Here is a 10,010-nt window from a genome sequence, read left to right as displayed (position 1 = left end):
TTAACTTTTGGGTATATAGATTCTCCTGAATTCTCACGACTTATGTAACAATGTTTTAGAATATTTCTTATTTCTTTCAGTTGTATACTACCTTCATTTCATTATTTACCATGGTGTTCCAGGTCAAATATTTCTAGATCGTATATTATTCATTTATCTTTGCCATTAAACCTAAACTAAGATTTATATTAAAATAAATTATATAACATATTTATCAGTTCTCAAACTCTAGAAATGTTTTGTTTTTCTCTTGTACAGTTATACTTTAATTTCTCCTAAGAAGAATATATTTAGATTAGAAATGCATATACTAAATTACTTTCTCTTTTCTTATGTGACTAAATTTTTCTTATTTATTTTTAAGGTAATTAAATTTCAAATAGACTTTAATTCATCATAAGGAAATATTGGAAGTTTATTTATTTTTTATCTAAGAATGCTTCAAAGGGCAAACTACTTAAACTTTCCATGAACTTGATTTATACAAAACTGAAGAGATATTCATGAGCTCCATCCAAGGGTCTTGGCTTTATCAGCAACCCTTATAGTAAGCTTACAAAATTATAAAAAATAAATAAGATATTCATTATTATAAAATAAAACGTCAAAATAATGTAAATTTCTAAGGAGGCAAAGGGACAATCAAACAGGTAGAATACTTGCCTTGTACATAGTCAACATAAAATTAACCCCTAGAATCATATATGGTCTTTTAGCACCACCAGAAATTATCCATGAGCTCAGACAGAACACAGCTAGCTGAAGTTACCCCAACAAACAAACAAATAAATAATAAGCACTAAACAAATAAATATAATATCTCTTTATACTTTAAGTTGAATATTAGATATTTTTGCTATTTAATATTAATTTCCATGTTCTCAATTTCTCTTTCTAAATCTAAAAATTGTTTTTATATTTAAAAGTAAGAACTTTATGGTGAAAGAAATGGACATAATATGACTGTTTCATTCACTAATAAGGAATATTGCAAGTTAATTTGTGTCAAAAACTAATTTTAGATAGACATTGTTTTATAATGGTGCATTACTATCAACAGTTATTAGCATCACTTGATGATATTTGATTATTAATTATTAAAAGCCATGTTTCCGGGCCCAGAGAGATAGCACAGCGGTGTTTGCCTTGCAAGCAGCCAATCCAGGACCAAAGGTGGTTGGTTCAAATCCTGGTGTCCCATATGGTCCCCTGTGCCTGCCAGGAGCTATTTCTGAGCAGCCAGCCAGGAGTTACCCCTGAGCACTGCCAGGTGTGGCCCAAAAACCAAAAAAAAAAAAAAAAACCATGTTTCCAAAGCCAAATTTAACTGATCTTTTTAAAACCATTTAAGACATATTACTATAGTAACAAATTATATATCAAATAATTCAATGAATGATATAGGGGTTAACATTTGAATCTAAAAATGCACTCATAAGTAGACACCCACCCAAATACACTGTAATTTTATATATCTGCAAAAGACATGAAAATACAAATTCTAAATGAATCATATCAGTTACCTCCAATTATTCTAGAATTTAGAGGCCAATAAACCAGTTCATTTATCCTAATGCCAAAATTAAATATTTTTCTAATATATTTATGGTTATTTTCTTTCTTGGTTTCCAGAATATATATAACAAAATGAAAAAAATTAAAAACTCTCACATGGGTAATAGTTCATATAGCTGTTTTTAATGCAGAAACACTATTTTCAACACCCAATACTACATGGTCCAAATCATCAAGCTATGAGCAACTCCTGATAACTAACAGGCCACATGTAACCCAATATACCAGGGGTGGCGAACAAGTTCGACACAAAGAGCCAAAATTTTAAACTGTGAGAGTAAGAGAGCCACACCACGCAGTCACCTGCCAAAACAGACAAACACACAAAAGCATATAATTTTAACAATAATCTATTAAACACATATTGCATTTTGCCATTTTGAGTGAGGGTAAAAGTCCTGCAGTGATGGTGAGGGTGTGCTGTGTCCTCCACACTAAGAACTAACGGCAAGATGTGACCCAACATGTGACACACGGGTCCCTCTGCTCGCTGGCCCGTGCAGTTGTTTCCGAGGGCTGGGAGATGGAATAACACAGCCTGGGGGCTGGACTCTGCACTTGGAGATCTCTCCTCAGAGGTTCCTCCTCAGAAGCAGCAGAACAAAATCCAAACTTGGCAAAGAGCCACAGTATACAAAAGAATTATAAGAGGCAAAGAGCCGCATTCATTTTGGCCGGGAGCCACATGCGACTCAAGAGCCGCGTGTTCACCACCCCTACAATACACCTTCCTCCACACTCACACACAAAACACAACAAACCTCACATGGTTTTGGTATTTTGTTTGCAATTTAATTTATTTATTTTTATTATTTTATTATAGCTTAGATAACTTGGCTCAAAGAAGGTTTAAACTATTTTAAGGCCTGTTTAAATATTACTGTTTTGGTATTGAACCCACTACTATCAAGTGACCAGGATTCTCAATGACTTATATTATGTCACTTCTGATTCAGTAGTTTTTCCTTTACTAATCTCCCCCCACTGTTTGTTGATAATATTTGTATTCAAGGTCAAGGGTTTGTCATTATCTCATTCTTTTTGTTTTGTCTCTCTTTACTCCAGAGAAGAGGGAGAACATTCAATATTTGTTTTCCCTCTGCCATATTTTTGTAAACATGATATCCTCAAATTTCATCCACATTGCAGGGAAATATTTCATAACATAAAAATGATCAGGTTGATTGAAATTTCAGCAACCCAGGAAGTGAATTGCTCCACTTCAAAATCCTGTGCTGAGGCCACAAAATAAAGCAGTCCCCTCTTATTTCTCTTATCATCCTGCTTCTCTCCAATCCATTCCCCCCCCCTTTTTTTTGCTTTGTCAGTACTATATTCTCTTTAGTGATTTGTTCTGAGCATTGGAAAAGAGGCCACGCTTGAAACCTGAAAGTGGTTTTATAATAAAAACTTTAGTAGCACAAATGTTACTATAACTTTGCAGTGACAGACTAGCCAGCCATTTGGTGGCGCATACAGACCAATTTATCGACCAATAGCATGGACAACACAGCTAGTATAAAACTGTTGCCTTGAATCTGATCTCCTTTTCTATACAGTGTGTTCCCATTGTGATTAAAAAACAATATTGGGCCCGGCGAGGTGGCGCTAGAGGTAAGGTATCTGTCTTGCAAACACTAGCCAAGGAAGGACCATGGTTCGATCCCCCAGTGTCCCTTATGGTCCCCCCAAGCAAGGGGCAATTTCTGAGTGCTTAGCCAGGAGTAACCCATGAGCATCAAACAGGTGTGCCCTCCCCCCAAAAAAAACCAAAATCATATCTATACTTTCCTTGCTTCTCTTTTTCTTCTGCAGCATTTCTATAATTTCCTACTCTTACTCTCAGTCTTGGGGACAATTTTCTATTTTAAAGGACTTCATTTATCCAAGGACCAGAGCATTATCCCTCTGATTTGCAGAGAACTCTTTTTCTAGAGATGAAAAGATAGCTGAGAGATAGGAAAGCATGCTTTGCATATGCATGGCTACAAATTCAATAATCTCCAATACCACACTGGCCTAAGACACCCCTTAATTCTGCTCTGTATAGTCTTGGTGGACCCCAAGTACTACTGGGGGTGCCATTGGTGTGGAACCCCTAATTACATTAGAACTAAGCAGCATTCTATTAGTGTGCCTTGGCCTTTATCTACCCAACTTGGTTAGATAGGTATCACCGTAAGTAGCTTCTGAGCTCCATGAAACTTCTCAGATATGTAGCCCCCAAGAATGAACTTTTGTTTAAAATAGGAAGACATATTTTTTCTCCTTTGAATGACTCCTTTTACCACCATGCCTTCTTGTTGTAGTCCATCCTCTTCTGACATTCATTTGCTTAATTTTGAATAATGACCACCCTACTCTTTCCTGTATATTATTTTCAAAGTGTCCTTATTCTTATTCTTTCAATGATGCTTAAAATCCTATATTTTGAGGTCTTAGGACCACATATGAACTGGAAAGAGCCATTAATGAGGATACCTTCTTGCATACATGTTATATAATTTGAAGAAAAACTGCCTAATCTGTTGAACTGATTACTAGAATTCTTTTGTGACACCAGTATCACTTAGTTCTCTTAATATCATGTATCTAAAAACTTGTAAGCTCTAGAAATATTAATTGCTTGAGAGAGAAGCACACACCTTCATTTAAATAAAGTATTTCAATTCCAATATTTTCAATATTGAAATCCAAGAATATCCAGGAAAATATCAAGACTTTTGGAAATGGTTATCAAATCCTTATATTTTGAACCATTTTCCCTTAAGTCATTTCTCTCATGATTTAGTGATGATTATTCTCTTGGGGCCTCTGTTTGATTCTGTTTCAATCACTTTTCAAATATGACAGACTTCAAAATTTTCAGAAGAGATTAATTTTGTTTCTGGGGTGGTAATTGACACAGGACATGAAGTACCTCACCAGCAGAGTGAGACATGTACTCCTTTAAGCAAACCAGAATTCATTCACGGCCAAAAAAAAAAAAAAATCAGAAAAAAATTATCTTTTTTCATTTACACTTATATTTGAAATATAAAGTCTCACATCAGGAGTTATTAGAAAACTCCTGACCAAAGACAACCCCTGTTGGAAAACACACAATGACTTATTGAATCAATTGCTTTAGAACAGAATGTTCTGTCAAAAAACGCAGTGCTATTAGCTACAAATAAGGCTGTTCACCAAAACCAAGGAGTGAAAACTTAGGAAGATTAAAGTATAGGAAGAGGAGAATACAGCATACTATATTAAATTTTTTGTTTGTTTGGGCTACACTCGGTGATGCTCAGGGGTTACTACTGGCTATGTGCTCAGAAATCACTCTGGCTCTGGGGACTATATGGGACACTGGGGGATGAAACCACGGTCTGTACTAGGCTAGCACAGGCAAGGCACATACCTTACCCCTTGGCCACTGCCCCGGATCCCCAAATTAAGTCTTGACAAGGCTTTCAGAAATTTTCAGTGAGAGATGCATGTGCTACCAGGAAAGAACCCAAACCACACATCATAGGAATGTGATAAAGTTGAATTTGCGGCGATCCTGAAGCTGAATTCCTTTTTTATGCCCTTGCCACCTAAATTTATTTTGGCACTTTATATTTTAATTCTTCTATTTTTTAAATTATAGACCCAGTAACATATTATGGATCATTTATGCTTAGTGTTTCTGTTATTCATGGGTGTGTGTCTTTTTGTCTGATATTAATTTGAAAGAAATGATTGATCATTATTGTTTATGCTGTTATTTTTTTATATATCTCTTGTTTCTTTTGGCATTTCCCTTGCACATATATATTTTTTGTAGTCTAAGAGTTTAGAAATTCTGTAGTTGCTTTCCTTGTTTTATTTTCTTTCCTTTATTTCCTTTTTAGTTAAAAAAAAAACCTAAAGTATTCTATTGATATATCTTCAGTCTTAAAGAGATTTTACTAAAATTTATTCAGTAAATTAATAAAATAATATCAAAATAGTCCTTTGTTTCTGTATATTACATTACTGAAACTCAATCATGAATAATTTTTGTATCTGTCAGAAAAAAACTTGTATCCACAGTTTAAATAAAATAATATAAAGACAATGACCTGAACAAATGCTAATTTATGCAAAGTTTAAGGTTAAAATTACACATGGGTTTCAGATTATTTTAGAAAAAGAAAGAGGGCCTGAGTGGTGGCACAAGCAGTAGGGCATTTGCCTTCCTTGAGCTAACCTAGGACAGACGCAGTTCAATCTCCCAACATCCCATATGGTCCCCCAAGCCAGGAACAATTTCTGAGGCATAACCAGAAGTAACACTTGAGAGTCACTGGGTGTTGCCCAAAGTTAAAAAAAAGGAATATAAAGAAAGGAAAGAAGAAAGAAAGAAGAAAGAGGGCCCGGAGAGATAGCACAGCGCCGTTTGCCTTGCAAGCAGCCGATCAGAACCAAAGGTGGTTGGTTCAAATCCCGGTGTCCCATATGGTCCCCCGTGCCTACCAGGAGCTATTTCTGAGCAGACAGCCAGGAGTAACCCCTGAACAACACCGGGTGTGGCCCAAAATCCAAATAAATAAATAAATAAATAAAATGAAAGAAAGAAAAAGAAAGAAAAAAAGAAAGGAAGAAAGAAAGAAAAAAGAAAGAAGAAAGAAAAAGAAAGAAAGAAAGAAAGAAGAAAGAAAGAAGAAAGAAGAGAAGAAAGAAAGAAAGAAAGAAAGAAAGAAAGAAAGAAAGAAAGAAAGAAAGAAAGAAAGAAAGAAAGAAAGAAAGAAAGAGAGAGAAAGAAAGAAAGAGAGAGAGAAAGAGAGAAAGAAAGAGAAAGAGAAGAAAAAGAGAAAGAAAGGAAGAAAGAAAGAAAGAAAGAAAGAAAGAAAGAAAGAAAGAAAGAAAGAAAGAAAGAAAGAAAGAAAGAAAGAAAGAAAGGAAGAAGAAGGAAAGGAAGGAAGGAAGGAAGGAAGGAAGAAAGAAAGAAAAGAAAGAAAGAAAGAAGAAAGAAAGAAAGAAAGAAAAGAAAGAAAGAAAGAAAGAAAGAAAGAAAGAAAGAAAGAAAGAAAGAAAGGAAGGAAGGAAGGAAGGAGGAAGAAGGAAGGAAGGAAGGAAGGAAGGAAGGAAGGAAGAAAAAAAGAAAGAAAGAAAGAAAGAAAGAAAGAAAGAAAGAAAGAAAGAAAGAAAGAAAGAAAGAAAGAAAGAAAGAAAGAAAGAAAGAAAGAAAGAAAGAAAGAAAGAAAGAAAGAAAGAAAGAAAGAAAGAAAGAAAGAAAGAGAGAAAGAAAGAAAGAGAGAGAGAGAGAAAGAGAGAAAGAGAAAGAGAAGAAAAAGAGAAAGAAAGGAAGAAAGAAAGAAAGAAAGAAAGAAAGAAAGAAAGAAAGAAAGAAAGAAAGAAAGAAAGAAAGAAAGAAAGAAAGAAAGAAAGAAAAGAAAGAGAAAGAAAGAAAGAAAGAAGGAAGAAAGAAAGAAAGAAAGAAAGAAAGAAAGAAGAAGAAAGAAAGAAAGAAGAAAGAAAGAAAGAAAGAAAGAAAGAAAGAAAGAAAGAAAGAAAGAAAGAAAGAAAGAAAGGAAGGAAGGAAGGAAGGAAGGAAGGAAGGAAGAAAGATAGGAAGAAAGAAAAAAACAAAGAGAGAGAGAAAGAAAGAGAGAAAGAAAGAAAGAAGAAAGAAAGGAAAGAAAGAAAGAAAAGAAAGAAAGAAAGAAAGAAAGAAAGAAAGAAAGAAAGAAAGAAAGAAAGAAAGAAAGAAAAGAGAAATGTTTTCAGATTCCATTAAACAGCATTGGATGGAAGAGAGTTCAAATGATAAAACCCTATGCATAGTATTTCCATAAGACTAAGTTTAATTCCTATAAATACATAATATCTGTGCACCACTGAGCACTAACCACCTGGAATGTCAATTTTTTTTCCCAATTATTTTAGGTATGCCAAAAACTAAACTAAACTTTTTTCCTAACACTAAGTTTTGGGAAAATGGTTTTAATCATTATTTCACACATAATAGATAAATGTATTACCGAACTTTAAAGTTTTTTCACATTTATTTTAAATTACATATTTTTATTTTTTCAATTGTAGCTCTTGAATGCATATGTGCATTTTATACTAATGTTTTCCTTTAACATGCTGCTCTAGCATGAAAGGAAATTTCACATCTATTCTAGTCATAAACTAGTGTGCTATACTAGTTGGTAACATGCAATCTATTCACATGTCTCCAAATAAACATACATATAGATTTAGTGTTTTATTTGAGCTTTTTAATTTATTGAAATTCTGATTCATTAACTCGAAATGCCTAAGGCAAAGCACACAGTAAAATGAGTTTCCAGACCTCTTCCATGACACACTGCAGTTTTTAGAATTAGTAAAAACTATTACTTCTTTATTTTATTCATTTGGAACAGAGTGAAGAACTTTGTGGCTTATTCACATTCAACAGGCCTTTGAGTAATTTTGTTTCATTAGATATCTTTTTATTATAACTTTGATTACAAAATAATCTCAGGAGATGATAAAAGAAAGGTTTTATTTGAGAACATGCTTTTATTTCAGCAGTCCACAATAATGTGAAAACTTACTGCAATTTTCTTGGACCTGGGCATCAGTTAAGCTATCTTTATTGGAATCCACAAGTCTTAGATATCCATTTCTTTTCTTAGAACCCTTATAACTTAGATCTTTGTTTGAACCATTTCTGGAAAATTTTCAGGTTTATGAAAGTGGAGTTACTAAGTTGTCTGAAACATTGCTTTCTCTCTAGATAAATCGGTACAAATATCTTCTGCTGTCTTCAATGTTTTTCCTAGAATTGTTGAAGTGTGTTCTTCTTTGAAGATTGCATCTAAATTTTAAGTCTTGCAATTTTCTTGAAGTACCTTGTGATTTTGGTGACAGATGCGAAGATATAAACTTCTTTTGAATTTCCTGAGAGCTATATACTGTTATTAACAAAACAACACTAGAGCCATAGATAATTAAGCAGATTTTCAGAAATAATAGGTGGTAAACATTAGCATTAATGTGTCTCATTTCCCATATTGTAAAAGTTGCATTTGAAAAGCTTTATTTATGTAAACTGAACTCATGGCTTCTATCTTTAGCACTTGCCAAATGCTTCTATTTAGTTGACTTCCTATTTTATCCTTTTTTATTTTATTTTTTTTTCCTAAACTCGAATAAGACTAGAACAATGGGCCCTAGAGATTCTAAGCAGTGATTCTCAGAATTAAATGGGTATTGCCATTATCTGCTCTTGAAGGTAGCCTAGAAAAGCTGACTTCAGCCTTAGCACCAATTTCTATTTAATTCTTTATAAAATTCCGACTAAGGCATAAGATGCTCTGCAGAGAGATTATCTTCTGAAAAAGCATACCTCTGGAAGAAAGGTCTACGTAGTTCTCCTTGAAGAGAAACATCACAAGTAAAATATATAAATTAATTACTGTTCATCTATACATATTATATATATATATATATATATATATATATATAAACATATTTGCTAACCTTGTTATCCATGAACTGTAGACATTCATAGGCTTTCAGAGTCATAAGAAATCTTAGGGATTTAGGCCTAATATGTGTTCAATGCTTATTCTGATTTCATGTACATCACAGCTTATGTCCCAGAACACCACAATGAGTGCCCCTAAACACAGAATCAGGAAAGACCCTTAAACATCACCATATTTGTTGTTGCAACCAATAATGAAAAGAAATCTTAGACTTTATGGTTATTTTTTGTTTTGTTTTTTCGGGCCACACTCGTTTGATGCTCAGGGTTACTCCTGGCTAAGCACTCAAAAATTGCCCCTAGCTTGGGGGGACCATATGGGATGCTGGGGGATCACAGTCCTTCCTTGGCTAGCGCTTGCAAGGCAGACACCTTACCTCTAGCGCCACCTCGCCGGCCCCTATGATTTATTTTTTAATTGTTGTATTTATCTAGAATATACCCCATATATGTAGCTAGTTATAACTGAGATTAATTTCAAAAATTAATGTTTGGAGATTATTTCAATGGCCTGAGTGTGTGCTTTGAATAAGGGAGATACATTTTTTTCTACTTGCACTACATGATATCCCAGCACCAAAAATAGTTTACCTGAGATCTTGGAGGTTGGAGTTCTAAGTAACAAGAGGTATTTTGCAAAATCTCTTAAAATACACACAAACACACACACACACACATCAATGTTTATCTCCTCTCAGTTTTTGGCCTTTTCTCAATATATTTTCTTTTTATATTATTAGTAAGATGCAATATGAAAATACACGAACTGCTAATTTTAATGACCATAATACCTTGATTTTCCAACACATAAACACAAATATCATATTTGGGGGGCTAATTGTTATATGGTATTTTTGGTAAGATGGTAATAGCATGCAAAATGAGATACATAACTGCTAATTTTAATGACTATAATACCTTGATTTTGTTTAGACAAAGTCTCTGA

The sequence above is a fragment of the Suncus etruscus genome, chromosome 2 (genome assembly GCF_024139225.1).
Source record: "Suncus etruscus isolate mSunEtr1 chromosome 2, mSunEtr1.pri.cur, whole genome shotgun sequence".
Lineage (NCBI taxonomy): Eukaryota > Metazoa > Chordata > Mammalia > Eulipotyphla > Soricidae > Suncus > Suncus etruscus.
Note: the sequence above shows the minus strand (reverse complement) of the source record.